General features: G+C 43.2%; 1 long non-coding RNA gene across 1 annotated transcript; it reads right to left on the bottom strand.

Moving 5' to 3' along the window:
* Positions 1–3,422: 3,422 nt before the first annotated feature.
* LOC132660345 (uncharacterized) lies at positions 3,423–11,971 on the bottom strand. The gene is made up of 3 exons (XR_009601725.3): positions 11,813–11,971; positions 8,710–8,962; positions 3,423–3,830 (listed from the first exon to the last, which is right to left on the bottom strand). It is a non-coding gene; the product is annotated as an uncharacterized LOC132660345 (long non-coding RNA).
* Positions 11,972–18,754: the final 6,783 nt, after the last annotated feature.

The raw sequence follows: 18,754 nt of genomic DNA, 5'->3' as shown, positions 1-18,754 counted from the left end.
ATAATACTACAAAAAGGCTTATGGGTATAACTGGACACGTGGGTAGCCTTATTATACCAGCAAGGGTTTGTAGCTGTAGACGGCAAACCTTGAAGAATTTTGACAGAACAGAAACCCATGAAAAGGAGCACAGATCGCTCGGGACCAACTGAAGGGATGAGGCAGAGCCCTGCACTTGCCAGCAGGGGGCAGCTTTTTCTTCTCCATGGAAAGGAATCCAGGAGCTCCCTAAGGCCTTGGGTGGGGAATCTGGTGCAGGGTGACAGAGCTAGAAAATGCCCCTGTTCCACGGGAGGGCTGGTCTAAGTGAGCCGTCACTGCCCCCCTCTCCGAGCACTGCGGCCTGTGGGGGACAAGGCGAGCGTGGGCTCTGTCCACGCCACTGGCTCTCCTGCAGCTGCTGCAGCCAGAGAGCGCGTCCCCCAAGTCTCTGTGGCCCCTGGACGGGGGCGTGTTGGAGACCCACGCATTCCTTCTGGCCCTCGCTCCAAAGGAGGTGAGGAAAGCAAGTGGCTGACCTACTCAGCTTTTGTAATAATCAGTGTCTGAACCACCCGACCAAGACTCAAAGGTGAGGAACCTCTCAAACACAGGAAAGGGGTTCTGACACTGGGCAACTGGCCACAACACTAACTTGTGACTGTTTCCTGTCCTTGTTGGCTTTTTAAACCTTTATTTGGATTTCACCCTGGCCTTCTACAGCACAGGTGATACGGAGCCTAAATGCAATAGGAGGCTCTGGAAATCAGTACGAAGTTAAGAGGATCGGCCCACGTATGAGTGGGGCCCTTCACTGGAAGGAGAAAGTATTTTGCAGGAAGTGGCGGTGCTTCAGGTCACGGATATGCCTTCTATTCACACGGAAGGAGGATGACAGTGTGACAGGAGGGGCCCAGAAACTGAGGTGTTAGTTTAAAATGAAAGAAATAAAATAATAATAATAATGAAAATTTAAAAAAAATTTTAAATGAAAGAAATACAGGGGCGCCTGGGTGACACAGCCTGTTAAGTGGATTAAACATCAACTCTTCATTTTGGCTGAGGTCATGATCTCACGGTTGTGAGTCGAATCCCCACATGGGGCTCTGTGCAGTCAGCAGATTGGGATTCAGTCCGTCTCCTCTCTCTCTGCCCCTCCTCCCCTTTCTCTCAAAATAAATAAACTTTTAAAAAAAATGAAAGAAATAGAATATGATGAAGTTGAACTCGACTTCTTATTTAAAAAAATTTTTTTATGTTTATTTATTTTTGAGAGAGAGAGAGACAGACAGAGCACGAGCAGGGGAGAGGCAGAGAGAGGGAGACAGAATCTGAAGCAGGCTCCAGGCTCTGAGCTGTCAGCACAGAGCCCAAGGCGGAGCTGGAACCCACGTACTGTGAGATCATGACTTGAGCCGTGAGATCATGACCTCAGCCGAAGTTGGAGGCTTAACAGACTGAGCCATCCAGGTGCCCCCCAATTTCTTACTTATTAACATTTGACCCTGTAATGTTATTATTGCTGCACACACACATATGGAGACTGCTACACATATACACATAGGTGTAGGAGCAGATATACATATAAACGTATGTAACAGTATACCTAATGTAGATATGTACTAATATCCATCTTTGTAATTGTTTGCTCTTCACTTTGCTTTTGTTTTCTCACTTTGTTTCATATTTTGCCTCCTTCCTTTCTCTTTCCTCCCCAAGTACTATTGATCCGACCGGATACCATAGGCAACCGAATTTCAACTGTAAGCCACATGCCCTTGATCCTGGTTCAATTCAATTCAATGTAATAAACATGTATTATTTGCCTATTAGGTGAAACACATACAGATATTTTTTAAAATTCAGTGACATATCTTGTCTCTCCTTGTCTCCCTCCTTACAGCTCATAATAGATTGTTTTTACAGGAGATATCTATCCGGGGCAGCACAAACAAAATGAATGGAGGGAGGCAGGCAAGGTACATACAAAACAAATGAACCAGTTATCTGGAAACTATTAGTGAGATACTTCTCTTTGTCACACTCTCTTGTTTTGTTATCCTTTAATATCTGAAGACACCCTGATTTTTGTACACCACTCACTAGCAAATTCGAAATACATTTGGAAATCACTACATAGACGATAAAGCCTGTGGGTAAATTAAATAAAGCACTGCTTCCAGCAAGAGAAAAACCTAGGAGATGCCGGTTTTATTTCTAATTCTCTTTTCCAATATTCGGAAAATATATTCTCATAAAATAGTGAATGATACGAAGAAAGGTGCACAATAGATGAAAAATATGTTGTGGGGCACCTATAATTTGCAAGAATATAATTAAGCTGTTATTGTTTAAATATGCTAGGTAAAGCTGGAGTCAATTTATTGGTAATATACTTTTGAGGCTCAACCAGGTGCCAATGCCCTGGGAAGCCAACGGTTCCGGGTTTGCCAAAGCCCAGTGGGGAGGGATGAAGGACTCTCGAGAATCTAATGAGGACACAGTTGTGTTGTTTTTAATCTAAAAATCTATCCTGTCACTTAACGGTCCTGAAGACCCAGATTGGCTATTGGTACAATCACTGTGAAGAGAAGATATTTCTGCAAAAGGAGATCATTGCTGGCCATGTTAAAAAGAGAATGATGACTAACAGAGTCTAAAGAAAAGGGATTTGCTTTTTGAAAGCAAGTATGCGACACACATGGCCAGCTTAAAATCAAGTTCTGGCACTTGAATCTGGAAACCTTCAAAGCAAAAAGTATGCACAGTTCTGCTCTTGTTAACACGTTCCCCCCGACCCCTTTCCTGCAACACTTCTTCCTAATCTTCAGCAGGCTTTCCAGCCCCCTACCCAGCTCCGCCTCCTTTCTGAGCAAATGACCTTGCCTCCTACCCTTCAGTGAAAGCAGTAGCACTCAGGGCCCAACCCTCCCAGAGTCCCAACTTTTGCACTGACGTAAATAGGTGAGTAATTATTTGCTTAATGTCTGCACATCTCCCCTGCCCAGTGGCAAGCGCCCTGAGATCAGGGATGGAGCCTGTTCACCAGTGTGGCCAGCACATGGCCCGCCTGGGGCTCAAAAGGTATCTGTTGAATGAATGCATGAATGAATGAATGAATGAATGAACACACTTCCTTCCCCCTCATTTATCAGTTTTTGTTTTAAAAACAAAAGTTGTGCTTTTTCCATAATACATCCTCGTGGTAAAAACCAAACCAAAACAAAACAAAACAAAACACGCCAGAATGGTAGAGAATCAGACTGAAGAGAAGACTGAAGTCACCCTCCTGGGGAAATTCCTCTGGCTCCCTCCTCACCTCCCCGCCGGCCTCAAAGCTCACCTTCCCCTGCACCCAGATTTCATCCTCTTGATGTGAGCTCCCCCAGGAAACCCTTCTCCTCCACGTGGACGAGTCAGGGAGGGGGGCTTGGCAGGGCCTTTCCTCAGGGTGGCCAAGAGTTGCAACAGCTGAGGGTGAAGGCAAGTAGTGCGGCCAAGGGGAACAGTGGCTGGGCGCCAGGGAAGCTAAATCAGTCATCAGATCTTAAGGGTGAGAGCAGGCTAAAGAAAATAAGAGGCAAAGCAAAAGGTCAGGGCAATGCAGCAGGAGGTCAAGAATGTAAGTGCAAGCGGAGGCCAAGGGAGAGGGTCCAGGGCCATACAGATGAATGGAGGAGGGAGATCAAGAATGCATTTTCTTTTATTTTGGGGTGTACCACGGGGTTGACGACGGCAGGCCTGGCATTCTGATGCCTCTTTAGAACTGCAACCTATTCATTATCCTCTCTTTCTCCAGGCCACTGTTTCCAATTCCTTTCTCAGGCTGTAACGATGCTACGCCTCCTCACCTAAAAACAAAATAAACAAAAAACCCCTCTCTCAACCCTGACTCCCCTTCAAACTACCACACCCGGTCTCTCCTCTGCCAATTCGGGACACATTTCTTGAAAGAATCTCCCTGCCTGTAGTCCTCTCCGCCCACTCACTGCCCAGCTCAGTTGTTTCTGCCTCCTGCACCCCTGCTTTGCTGAAAACCGGGCTTTGCCAAAGTCATCCTTGACCTTCGTATGGCTATCATTAGATACAGAGAATGTGGTTTTGTTGCCATCCGAACTGCTCTTTGGAGCTCTGACCACCGCCTCCTCATTTGGCCTCTCTGACCTACCCCAGCCTCCCAGCCCCACCTCCCCCCACTACTCTGCTGGTTCCGCTTCTCTGTCTCTAGCTCATCCTTTCCTTTGTGAGGCTCTCCACTCATTTTTGTCTATAGCTGCCTATGGACATCAGGTAACACTGCGTGATAGACAGCCGGCTGTGGGTGTCGGCCCATCCTAGAGCCGTTAACACTGCGAAGCTGCTCAAGCACCCGGCCTGGAAACGAAACCTCTTCTGCATTATTGTCCAGGATTGATTGCCCTCCACCGATTTTCAATCCTTTATTCCCATATCGGCTCGCCACCTCCTTTTTCTTACAAGAAAGCATTCTTTCCAGTCATTTTGTCATCTTATTATGGTTACCATTCACTGAGCATTTGCTATTAGGGTGTTTCACTCTCACTAATTGATGCATTAAGTTGTTTCTTTAGTCTGCAAATATTTACCTACTCTTACTATGGTACAGGCGCTGTGGATGTATCATTTCTAGTGATTACAACTCACTTAGAAGATAGCATATTGTCGCTTGAGAGGCTGACACTGAGGCTAGCATTTGTCACTCCTGGCTGACGCCCCAAGGACACTCAAGAGGTACAACAGGAATTTGGATTCACAGCTCTTTACATTTCGCTAAGATACCAAAAATTAATAGTCTATCTCTCATGAAGCATCTTATGCCAGGAGCTTTCCTCTCCTTTATCTTATTATACAAGTGGTATCATTAGCTTATGGCCTGATGTTATTTTTGAAACACCTCATTTATTTTTTTTTTAATTTTTAGTTTTTATTTATATTTGACAAAGAGAGAGACAGGGTGCAAGTGGGGGAGGGACAAAGAGGGAGAGAGGGAGACACAGAATCCGACCCAGGCTCCAGGCTCCAAGCTGTCAGCACAGAGCCCGATGCAGGGCTCGAACTCATGGACTTCAGATCATGACCTGAGACTAAGTCGGACGCGTAACCCACTGAGCCACCTGGGTGCCCCTTGATGTAATTTTTGAAACAGAGGAAGGAGAGATCATAGCAATGGACACCCCGAATGACACAACATTATTATCGGCATTATCACGCTTGTTTCCGCATGGTCCCAACGAGGCTACCTATAAATCACGTAGCTTGAGATTCACTTATTTATTCACGTCCTCATTAGATCTTACAATATATTTGTAGGGGATGGAGAGGTGGGAAGATCAATTTTAATCAAATAAACAAGAGAGCATATTATTATATCTGAGGAAAGTCCCGGGAGGAAAAGATACAAACAGATATTAAAGAAACTTGACTCGGATTGGGGGGGTGGGGTCAGGGAAGTCTCCTAAGGACATAACATGTGAGTTGAGATCTAAATGATAAACAGAAGTTAACCCCATAAATTGGTGAGTACTTCATAAGGAGGGAACAACAGCACATGCAGAGGCTGTGGGTAGAAGAATAGGCGTATTGCTCTCTCTCTTTTTTTTATGTTTATTTATTTCTGAGAGCTTGCGCGCTAGCAGGGAAGGGGGCAGAGAGAGTGGGGGGATGGGGGATCCAAAGTGGCCTCTGTCCTGACAGCAGAGCCCATTGCCGGGATGGAACTCATGAGCCGTGAGATCACAACCTGAGCCAAAGTGGACACTTGACCAACTGAGCCACCCGGACGCCCCTAGGCATATTGCTTTCACAGCCTAGCTGCTGGGGCATAGAGTGAGGGTCACAGAAGAGGCCGAGAGGAGTAGCCTGGGCCGGACTACCCCGACCACGCAGCATTCTTTTTCATCTTAAGAATCAGAGTCCAGCAGGATGGGGTCTTACCAGATTTGTGTTCTGAAAATCTTCCTCTGGCTGCTGTGTGGAGAACCTGCTGGAGGCCCCAGGAAAGACAGAGGATAGTTGGGAAGCTGTTGCTACAGTGAGAGAAGTAGATGACACCTTAGACTAGCGTGGTGGTCACAGAGGAAGAGAGAAGTCCCTAAGTGTGATACCTATTTGAGGAGGCAGAATCAGCAGGACGTGCTGACAGAGTTAGAGAAGTAACAAAGAATAAAGCGCCACAGTTATGTACGTGTCGGAGACGCCTAATCGCATGAATGATGGTGCCATCCACTGAGATGGGGAAGAGCAGTTGGAGGACATCACGGGTTTGCTGGGTTATGTTAAGATGGAAGGGTCTGTGGCACAACAAGGTGACCTCTGGATGTACAAGTCTGGAATTCCAAAGAGACCTGGGTTGAAAATAGGAAGTAAGGAGTCATCGGTGGAGTAATCAAGCCACGGCGTGCAGGAGACAGGCAGGAGGGGCTGCGGGATGAGAAAAGGTTAGGATGGAAACAGCCAGACTCCACCATCCAAAGGACTCACTTTCCCGTCATTTAAAAGAAAAACATTCTCTGAAGAAACTTAGCTACTTCTTAAAATAAAATTTCTCTTAACCAAATTATAAAACACTAACATAAGTAAGAAGGTTACAAAAAAGAAAGGAAACCCTGCACCTATCTGGTCCCAAATGAATCCGTAATGTTTTATTTATTTAAAAAAAAAAAAAACCCAAAGCATGCAAGATATTGACATTTGTTTAAGTCGAACAATGGTTGCTTGTTATATGTCTCCGTAATTTTCATATGAATGAAATATTCCATAATGAAACAAAAACAGTGACAGTGAAATTGTTCCAGGAAATAAAGCCAAAGCCAATAAAAATTCAGGCCAGAAATTAAATACAAGAAGCAGGTAAGGGAAAATAAAGGATTGGAGATATGGCCAAGAAGCCCCTTGGCCTCAGTAGGAAAGATGTTGGCTTAACCCAAGAAGATGTGCCCTGAATGATACTGCTGATATGTGTGTAGGAATTTCCAACATTATAGAGACCATAACACATAAAATCTTGGTTCTGTTTACATTTCAGGATAATGGGAAGGAAGAAGTTGGCCAATACTATTTGTTTGGGCTGCACGTAAAAGTCATTAGTGTGTTTCATGAATAGATGGTACTTTTGTGAGCCCTGTGTATGCAAGAATATACTTAAAATTTGGAAGCGAACTAGTGATTTATAAGTGATCTCTAATCAGAAATGACTTTGGTCGTATGACAGGACAATGAACCACTGTCCCCCTCACCAATATCACCTACTACCACAACCACCACCATCTCCACTACCCCCAAGAAAAGGTAAGGGAGGATTGTAGAAGGATATCACCTTTAAAAACTTACTGTGGCCTTTATATTAAGGGATATATGGCTCAGTAATGAACCTCTTCTCACGGTACCTAAATGACTACAAACCCCATTGTTTTGGGAAACTATGCTTGAGAGATGTGGAGACAATTAGAAAAAGGAAGAGGCATAGCCGTAACTCTCAAGGGTGGTGTTATTTCAAAAGCAACTGGGTATGGAGTGCTGTGCCTAGTCCCGATTTTTCTACTGTACTCCATGTTGTCAACCCTACCTTGGACCATCCTGTTGGACTCACCCCCATGGGGTGACTCTAGTAGTAAATAACTCAGACTTAGGAAAATGATTAATGATGACTGGGTCCCCTGAACTACCTTCTGGGGAAAGGGAAGGTCCCTAGGGTGAGGGCAATCCCTGGAGTATTGAAGGGACAGCTGTACCATCGACATTTGAAGAAGGGAGCCCTCCTCCATGCTTCATGGGCCTGAGGTGGAAGATCTGTTACTCCTCGTGTGATGGCTATGAAAGGTTTGATTTCTAGAGGAATCTTTTATTTCAAAAAATCACAGTTAGCATATAGTTGTTTTCCCTTTATATGCTCTAGCTCCCTTGTACTTTCGCCAAGACTTCAGCAAAATCTGATTAGCCCACGTAACTGTGAGTAGTGATGTTGTAGCGGGGCAAAAGAGGATGGCCCCAAATGGAAGTGTTTCTTCACTTTTGGTAATGGGTTGAATAGTGTCCTCCAATAACTCATGCCCCCCTGGAGATTCATCATGTGATCTCATTTGGAGTAAACCTTTGCAGGTATACCTAAGGCAAAGATCTTTAGAGGAGATTACCCTGGATAAGGTGTGCCCTCAATCCAGTGACTAGTGTCCTTTATAACAGATGGGAAGGAGGAAAACATACAGATGAAGAGAAACGCCTATGTGAAGACAGAGGCAGAGATTAGAGAGACCCATCATTAGCCAGGAACAGCAAGCATGGCCCGCAGGCCTCAGAAGCTAGGAGCGGGCGTGGAATTCATTCCAGAAGGAACCAACCCTGCTGAAACCTTGATGCGAGACCTCCAGGCTCCTGAACTGTGAAAGAGTAAATTGCTGCTGTTTTAAGCAACCCACTTCGAGACCATTTGTTAGAACAGGCCTAACTACCTGCTCCACAAATGAAATGAAACTACCACACCTCCACAAATGCCCTGGCGAGGGTGGCAACATTTGTTTGAGAGTGACTGGGGTCCTTGAGTTTCGGGCTGTAAAGAGCAGGAAAGCAGGCAGCGGCCTGGGACCGAGAGCAGAGGACGACAGAGGAACCAGTGGAAAGTGAGCAGCCAAGGAGACTGCTTAGAATGGACATAAGTGAACTCCCCCCACTTGCCCACCATGCTGGAAGGAGGGGAGCCAAAGGGACCAGGGATACCTGATGCTTGAGCTCTATCAGAATCCTCTTCAGGTACAGGAGTGTCCCTGATGTCCTCGACTCCTCCTCTCTTCTGACGACCTTCAGACTTCATGCACAGTGGGGCCATGTATCTCAATATGTCCACGTTCGTGTCGTTCTGACGATTACAAATGACGTGGGCTAAAGCAAGCTTAAATTCCTATTAAGGTCACACAAAATGTCTTGGGTCTTGCCAGAGGATGAACTGTCAAGTGAAGCCCCGTTTTTCTCACTTAAAACAAAAAACAGCTTTAAAAACACCAACAACAAAACAGCTTTATTGCGATAATTCACCTATCATGCAATTCACTTAAAGTGTACCATTTCATGGGTCTTAGGATACTCACACATTTGTGCAGCAATTACCACAATTTTAGAGCATTTTCATCCCCGCCAAAAGAAACCTCCCCACCATATCCGTAACCCCCACCCCCATCCACAGCTGTCCCCTCATCCTCGCTTTCTCTCTTTTCTGGTTGTGGATGGCAAAGCAGATAGCCCTGAGGGTAGGTGGCAGCCGCCCTTAAGAAGAAGGCAGCTTTAGCATAAAGCTCATACCACAGGAGGCAACACGGAGACACAGAAAGCTTTTCAAATCAAAGGAGCCAATTATTTAAGCCAATCTGAGTTGCATTTTCTGTCACTTGTATGTAGCTAAAAGCATCTTCACTGATATAATGACTAATGATGAAAAGGGACGAAACACAGTAAAAAAGACGCAGGATTTGGATTTCTTGTTTGGCAACTCTTTTTTTTTTTTTTTTTTTTTAAGTAGGCTTCACGCCCAGCGCAAGACCCAACGTGGGCCTTGAACTCATGACCCTGACATCAAGACTGAGCTGAGATCAAGAGTCAGATGCTTAACTGAGTCAGCCACCCAGGCGCCCTTGGCAACTATTTCTGATTGTCTGCCAAGGGCCGAGCACTTTACACGCATACTCTGGCCACTTACTATCAATGTGACGTTAGGCGAGTCTTACCCTTTTGTACCTCTGCTTCCCCGTCTCTAAAGGAAGGGATAATGGGAAGGGAGGGAATGGACTTAATTATTTTTAAAAGCCTCTTCTTGCTCTGTTGTGTAGACTTCATTTTAAAAATGAATAATATCACCCCTCAAGCATTGTTAATTCAATCATCCATTCGTTAACTGAAAATAATTGGAAATCTGCAATGTACTGAGATTAAAAGGATAAATAAGACATGGTCCCTGATCCTAATGAGTCCATAGTTATTAGGGAGATAGATATGGAAGCAACTAACTGTAATGAGTGCCATGAAGGATATTAAAGATGGAGGTCACGAAGCATGGTGGCGTCTCCGAAGGGAGTGCGGGTCAGGAAAGGTTGCAAAGAGTACTGCAGTACTCAGTACTCAGTACTGCAGATGAGTAACAAGTTTAGAGGCAGATGGTGGGAAAGACAGCAAGTTATTTTTATAGATGTAAATGATATACATAATATGAATATATATTACACGAACATATCTAATATAAATATAGATAAGAGAGAGAATAGATTTAGAGAAAAGACTTAATTAAAAATGCAAATGTGAGAAAGTATTGGGAATCAATGACAGCAATAGGAACAGTAATATTAGAAAACCTAATGTTTACTGAGTATTTACTACATCAGGCACTATTTTATTCCATTTTAGGTACTGTCTTTTCCCCCCCTCACATAACCTCATGAAATACACCATCATTCCCCTAATTTTACTAAGGGAAGCACAGGGAAGTAAAGTCACTTGCTCAGTTGGAAAGTGGTGGCACCAGGCTACAAGCCCGGGGGGGCTACCCAGAACCACTGCAGTGCGCAGGTATTCACGTAGGATCCTCCGAATGAAAGACAGGCAGACACCGTAGGGGAAGATTCTTTTTAAAAGTTTTTTTTTATTATTATTACGTTTCTTTATTTTTGAGAGGCAGAGAAAGACAGAGTGCGAGTGGGAGAGGGCCAGAGTGAGAGGGAGACACAGAATCCGAAGCAGGCTCCAGGCTCCGAGCTGTCAGCACAGAGCCCGATGCGGGGCTCGAACCCACGAACCGCGAGATCATGACCTGAGCCGAAGTCGGACGCTCCACCGACTGAGCCACCTAGGCGCCCCTGAAAGATTCTTTTTAAACTAATAAGGTGTATTTGATCCAACAACCAACGAAGGAAGAGTAGTATTTAGAAATAGTTGGAATGTGATGGGGTAAATAATATTGAAAGGATAATATCAAAGGCATAGGCCGGAGATGATAGAGGCACTGATGAATTCTCCCGGTGCAATGTGCTGTGTGAGCCTCCTAACATGGGACCTGGAATATGGGACAATAGAGCTTTTATCTCATGAGGCAGCGTCAGAGCAGGGTGGACAACATGCAAAGTGCTGGCCCTGGTGCCCAGCACATAGGAAACAGCCAGTGAACAACTATAGGTTTATAGAAGTTCTTGCTACAGGATGCTCTTCAGTAAAATCTGCAGATTTAATGAGAGAATGTACAGAAAAAGCCCTTTGGGGAAGGATACGGTGCTCTTCAGAGACGGTTTCATTACTATGACTGATTAAGTGGCACTTACAAACTAGAAACCTTGTTTTCCACAGGTGTTCATTCACTTCATTTATCAACAGAAGCAAGTCTCTCTTTTGCAGTCATGAATTTTCTCCTTCTAACTTGGCAATCACTAATTGTAGCATCAAGATGTTTTCAGATGTAGCTCCATTGTCAAGTCACTAAGCAACCGATTAACTGTACCTGAACTATTTTTTTTATTTTAAAATTTTTTTTAGTTTATTTAGTTTTGAGAGAGAGAGAGAGAGGGAGAGAAAGCAGGGGAGGGGCAGAGAGAGAGGGAGGCACAGAATTCGAAGCAGGCTGCAGGCCCTGAGCTGTCAGCACAGAGCCCGACGCGGCGCTCGAACTCATGAACCGTGAGATCATGACCTGAGCCGAAGTCAGCACTTAACCGACTGAGCCACCCAGGCACCCCATATACCTGAACTATTTTAAATAAACCTGTCCGGTGAAAACACATTCTGGTAAGTGCCCCTCAAGGAGTAAGAAAAAAATATTCCTCTAAATTGAAACCCAAACTCTTACATTTTTGCAATGAAATATCGTACTGTGGGACTCTGGTCCGATGGGAGAGATTCCTCTGGGGTCTATGTTAACCTTGGTCTGTCAGCAAAACCACGCTGCCGTGAGTCTCCATCTTTCATGATTCTTTGAGACTCAGGTGTTATAGACTGAACGTGTTTCCCCAAAATTCATCTGTTGAAATCCTAACCCACAATGTGATGATAATCACCTTGATGATTATGGCCTCATAAATGGAATTAGTGCCCTTATAAAAGGGACCCCAGAGAGTTCACAAGCCCTATTTCTGCCTTAAGAGATCACACCGAGGAGTGGGCAGTCTGCGACTGGAAGAGGGGCCTCTGCTGGCACCTTGACCTCAGACTATAAATCTCAGAAATAAATTTCTAGTGTTCACAAGCCATCCAGTCTGCGGCACTTTGGTATAGAAGCCTGCATGAAGGCATCAGGTTAGGACACCTCTCACTCCCTCCTCCCCCAGGTGACATTCAGGGTCTGGTTCTGAGCATACACCTTAAACTTAGCACGCCTTGGAATCTTGAGATGTTGCAAAAAAAACCCTGTCATTTCTATTTTCACTTATGAAGAGCAGCTGCTTTATAGAGAGAATAAAGTTAATTTGCAAAACCCTTGCCCATTTTAATAACAAAAAGGAATGTAAAAAAGAACGTAGAGGATAGCACATAACTAAGTAGAAACAGATGGCAGTGAAAACAATGTCACTCTAGAGGAACTTAAAAAAATTTTTTTAATTATTTTGTTGGTAATTTGTGTTATGGAAATTAGAATAACAAAGTTTTTAATGTGAAATTAAGCAAAAAGACAAATTCACCCAATGTCTCTTTCTGCATGTCTAATACATAAAGTCATTAGACAGAACTTAACATCCTAAAAATTATGGTTTTTCATTCATAAATGTTCGTAAATATTTATTGCCAATTTATCCTAAGATACAGTGTTGGATGTACCACCATATAAGCCTAAATTGAATAGAGGACAAATAATATTATCAGATATGATACAATGTATGACATGTAATGTAATACATAACATGTTATAGAGCATTTGTTACATAATGTATATTATGTTATTTACATGATATATACATATATACACACATATACATTTATACATATGTGTTACATATTATATACATATGTACATATATATGTATATATGTGTAAATGCAATCTATCAAAGTAACAGAAGGAGCTGGTTCCTTTCTTTTAAAGTGCCCCAGTCACTTCCAAGTAGGTCCAAGGGGACACCTCACACGTTTCCACAGACCAATCACTGTGGTCTGCCTCAGTCAACATCCTGTTCCTCCTTTCCTCCCCTGGTACCCACTCCACCATACGTGTTCAAGGAGCCATTTGGAAAGCTCAGAGGACATCCTGGCCCACATTCACAGGGTGGAATGAATACCAGTGTCTCTCAGGGCCCAGATTTGCAGGGGCAGTGGTGGAAAGAAGGGACTTCTCTGTTCCTTGGGCCCTGGGCAGGAACAGAGACCACACCAGCCCCCCTGTCCTCCTCCTCTTCTAGCTCAGCCTCTAGCGCTCAGGCCATAAAAGCCTCCCCTCCACACACATACATGTTAATGGCAGGAAATGGGACAAGGGGCAGGATGGGAGAAGGAGCTGGGACCTGGAAGCTTCCAGACTGATAGCAACCAAGCCCAAAGCATGACTTTATCAACTGCTGAACCCATGCTTGGGATATGTTTCAGCACGGGAGAAAATAAAAGAGTTAATACCTATCCTTATCAAACTATTCCAAAACATACAAGAGGAAGGAGAACTTACAAATTCATTCTATGAGGCCAGCATTGCCCTGATACCAAAACCAGGTAAAGACACCACTAAAAGTGAGAACTACAGGCCAATATCCCTGATGAACATGGATGCAACAATTCTCAACAACATACTAGCAAGCTGAATTCACCAATACGTTAAAAATATCATTCGCCATGATCAAGTGGGATTTATTCCCAGGATACAAGTGTGGTCCATTATTCGCAAATCAATCGGTGTGATGCATCATATCAATAAAAGAAAGAATAAGAACCATATGATCATTTCAATAGAGGCAGAAAAAAGTATTTGATAAAGTACAACACCCATTCATGTAAAAACCCTCGACAAAGTAAGTTTAGAGGGAACATACCTCAACATAGTAAAGGCTATATATGAAAAACCTACACAGCTAATCTCATCCTCAATGGGAAAACCTGAGAGCATTTCCTTTATGGTCAGGAACAAGGCAAAGATATCCACTCTCCCCACTTTTATTCAACGTAGTACTAGAAAGTCCTAGCCACAGCAATTAGCCAGTAAAAAGAAATAAAAGGCATCCAAATCAGTAAGGAAGAAGTAAAACTCTCACTATTTGCAGGTGATATGATACTATATATAGAAAACCCCAAAGACTCCACCAAAAAATGGTTAGAACTGATACACGAATTCAGCAAAGTTGCAGGATACAAAATCAATGTACAGAAATCTGTTGCATTTCTATACACCAATAATGAAGCAGCAGAAAGGGAAATCAAGGAATCAATCCCAATTGCACAAAAAATAAGATACAGGAATAATCCTAACCAAAGAAATGAAAGACCTATACTCTGAAAACTATAAGTCACTGATGAAAGAAACTGAAGGTGACACAAAGAAATGGAAAGACATTCCATGTTCATGGATTGGAAGAACAAATATTGTTAAAATGTCTGTACTACCCAAAGTGATCCTTGGTACACAATTAATGCAACCCCTGTCAAAATACCAACAGCATTTTTCACAAAGCTAGAACAAACAATCATAATGTTCGTATTTGGCTATCCCAAATAGGCAAAGCAATATTGAAAAAGAGAAGCAAAGCTGGGAGCATCACAATTCTGGATTTCAAGTAATAGTTACAAAGCCGTAATCATCAAAATAGCATGGCACTGGCACAAAAATTGACATATAGATCAATAGAACAGAATAGAAAATCCAGAAATAAACCCCTAATTATAGGGTCAATTAATCTGTGGCAAGCAAGAAAGAATAGCCAATGGGAAAAAGACAGTCTCTTCAACAAGTCATGTCAGAAAAAATGGTCAGCTACATGCAAAAGAATGAAACTGGACCACTTTCTTACACCATACACAAAAATAAATTTAAAATGGATAAAAGGCCTAAATGTGAGACCTGAAACCATAAAAATTCTAGAGGAGAACACAGGCAGCAATCTCTTTGATATCAGCCATAGCAACTTCTTACTAGATGTGTCCTGAGGCAAGGGAAATAAAAGCAAAAAGAAACTTAAACTATTGGGACTACATCAAAATAAAAAACTTCTGCACAGTGAAGGAGACTGTCAACAAAACTAAAAGGCAACCTATGGAATGGGAGAAGATATTTGCAAATGACATATCCAAAAAGGGTTAGTATCCAAAATATACAAAGAACTTATAAAACTCAGCACACACACACACACAATCCAATTAAAAGTGGGCAGAAGACATGAATAGATATTTTCCCAAAGAAGACATCCAGATGGCTAACAGACACACGAAAAGATGCTCAACATCACTCATCATCAGGGAAATGCAAATCAAAACTACAATGAGATACCACTTCACACCTGTCAGAATGGCTAAAACCAATAACACAGGAAACAACAGGTGTTGGTGAGGATGTGGGGAAAGGGGAACTCTCTTTCACTGTCGGTAGGAATGCAAACTGGTACAGCCACTGTGGAAAACAGAATGGAGGTTCGTCAAAAAGTTAAAAATAGAACTACCCTACAATCCAGCAATCACACTACTGGGCATTTACCCAAAGAATACAAAAATACTAATTCAAAGGGATACATGCACCCCTTTATTTATAGTATCAGCATTATTTACAATAGCTAAGGTATGGAAGCAGCCGAAGTATCCATCGATTGATGAATGGATAAAGGAATTTATAACATACATTATATATATATATTAAACAAAACAAACAAGCAAAGGGAAAAAATAAAGGAAAGACAAATTAAGAAACAGACTCTTGGGGTGCCTAGGTGGCACAGTTGTTTAAGCATCCAACTCTTGCTTTCGGCTCAGGTCATGATCTCATAGTTCATGGGTTCGAACCCCACATCAGGCTGCGCACTGGCAGCACAGAGCCTGCTTGGGATTCTCTTTCCCTCTCTCTCCGCCTCTCCCCTGGTCTCTCTCTCACTCTCTCTCAAAATAAATAAACAAACATTTAAAAAGAAGAAGAAAGAAATAGACTCTTAATTATAGAGAACAAACTTATGACCATCAGAGGGGAAATGAGTGGGATTAGGTGATGGGGTGATGGAGTAAAAAAAAAAACACTCCACAAAGCTCAGAACCTGGGATTGAGGTGTGACTTTGTCCTTTACACATTCAATATTGCAGAATATTGCAACACATCTTTCCTAACATACTACATGCTGCAATATGTCAACATACGTTGAAGCAGAAATGCAGGGAATGACTGTAAATCTCACTTCCAAACTGACTTTACCATTTTTGTTTAAGGTGTAAAGGAACCCCTGTTTTTCTTTCTGTAAATGGAGGTACTCAGTGTCCCATGTTTGGGGTTTGTTCCTTACTGACTCACTCAGATGCCCCCTCCAGTTTATAGTCAGACTTTTTACAAGAACCAGAACCTTTTTTCCTCGTGAACTCTTCGTGGCAAGTTGAACTAACAGATCCCTGCCTCTCCTGCCTCAATCATTAGCAGAGGGTCCTGTATCAAAAAGATTCCATAAAGCTTGATCATTCCTTCCAGACAGCAAAGGGAGAGGTCACTGACAACTAACGTACTATGACGTTTACTGCACTGAGGCTGAATCAAAAGCACCGTGTTGCGGGTGGGATGAGATTTTCTATTCTTCCTAAAGAATCAAACAAAAGGAAAAGTAACTCTGGTCATCCCTAGGTGAGTAAAGCACGTCTCTGAGACGTGTTGATTCACAGGGGACCAAGAAACAGACCGGCCAGCCCATGGCTCTTACTGGCAGGGAGACAGAACTGGAATCAGAATCCCACATTATCTCATTTTGGAGAGAGGAGCTTGTCTGCCTCTGAAGAGGAGTCCTTCTAGCTACCCGAGATGGATCTGCCCCTCCGCTCTCTCAAGCGCACCAGTTCAAACGCGGGCATGGGCTTCGCATGGGCATACAAATATGGTAAAGTGACTACTGTCTTAAGAAACAAAAACTTTCCTCACACTCATCCTCAAGAGTCATTTCCTCAGGGAAGTCTTTCCCTGCCCCCAGTGCAGTCTCTGTCGTTTTATATTTATTTGTGTCGCACGTTGAGTAAAACGTTTTCTCTTGCCAAATTATAAACTCCACAGGGATTATGTCTGTTTGGCTCACAGTTCTGTCCCTAGCACCCAGCACCAAGGGGGGGCACCCAATAAATGTCCACTAAATCAGAAGATGAGCAGATACAGACAGGACTGGGTTTTCTGAGGGAGGAGACGGAGTCACCAGGATTGAATGGAGGGCTCTCTGTGCGCAGGCAGAAGCCAGAGGGGAGGAGAGTCTCCAGTGAAGGCAGCAGTGGAGAAGCTTTGTGTCAGGGCCTTCCTCTGTACAGTCAAATTTGTCAAAACTTCAGCCTTCAAACTTCCACTTCGGAATACTCTTCTGGGATGTGCCTCACTCTTCAGAATTTAACATATCTACATAGTCCTGTGTTTGTGGCTGTTGAGAGCTGGCCAGGTAGGGCTGCCTCAAAGGGAAAGGCCCAGACCTCCTACTTTGCTGAGAGTCTCATCAGAGAAGGGACTGGAAGGGCACTGCCCCACTGGGAAGAATGGAAGGAAGAACCCCCCTTGGTCAGTGGCCTTACATGCAGTGACACAGAAGATGATCTCAATATTGAGTCTTAATGTCCCATATAGGTCAGGAATATCCTCCTTCCAGAATGACATAAGATAGGTCCTCAGTAACACCAAATTTTAAGACCAATAATTTCCAAAGTCATCTTCATGGTGGTATTTTAATTGGAAATGCTTTTTGATAAAAGCCCATTCTTTCAGTAAATTATTACTCAACTTTTCAACTTCTCGAAAACAAAAACAAGGGAAGCATCAATGGATTTACCCCTCCGTTCATTTATTTATTCAGCAAATACATCTTGACAAAAACAGCTACAGAACTTACAGTCTCAAGAGGAACCGTGCAAACAACCTATTCTTCAATGAGAAAGAATGAAGCAATACTACAGCATTGGGATGGCCAGATGCTAGAGGCCAATGCGGAAATCAGCACATAATTCTGACCTCTTTCACACCATCTCTCTCCTCCATTTGAGCACAAGTTCAATGCTTTCATGGAACTTTGCAAGTTTTGTTTTATTTCAGATTCAGTCTTCTGAAAATTAGGAAGTAGATTAATAATAGTTTCCTGCCATCCATCTCTTCAGAAGGCAAATAGGACACTGGAGTTTTGTTGTGGAGACAAGGGAATAAAAGAACACCCACAAGCTATTCGTTTGTAGAATGTAGATCACACAGGACGCGAGGATCAAATAGTCTGCCCTTTTGTACTAGGGATGAGCAAACAGGCCCAGGGGAATAGAATAAAATTCTGGGGTAATTATAAGAATTCTTCACTGACAAATGATATGACTGTTAGCATTTTCCATTTGAAAAAGGGGTATGTGGTGTGACTTAATTAAACTTTTTAAAATAACTCTATGAATAGGTACAAAGTGTTATCCCCAATCACAGATGAGAAAACTGAAGGATAGAGAGGCTGATAACTTGCCTAATTATCGTACAACTAATAACTAGTTATTAGCTAGTAAGTGTCAGAGCTGGAATTCAAACCTAGGGAATCTGGTTCCAGAAATCAGACACCAAGTGTTTGGGGCGCCTGGGTGGCTCAGTTGGTTAAGCGTCTGACTCTTGATTTGGGCCCAGGTCATGATCTCAC

The sequence above is a fragment of the Panthera onca genome, chromosome B4, assembly GCF_046562875.1.
Source record: "Panthera onca isolate mPanOnc1 chromosome B4, mPanOnc1 haplotype 2, whole genome shotgun sequence".
Classification (NCBI taxonomy): Eukaryota; Metazoa; Chordata; class Mammalia; order Carnivora; family Felidae; genus Panthera; species Panthera onca.
The sequence above is the reverse complement of the archived record's forward strand: the minus strand, read 5'-3'. Positions and strand labels throughout refer to the sequence as shown.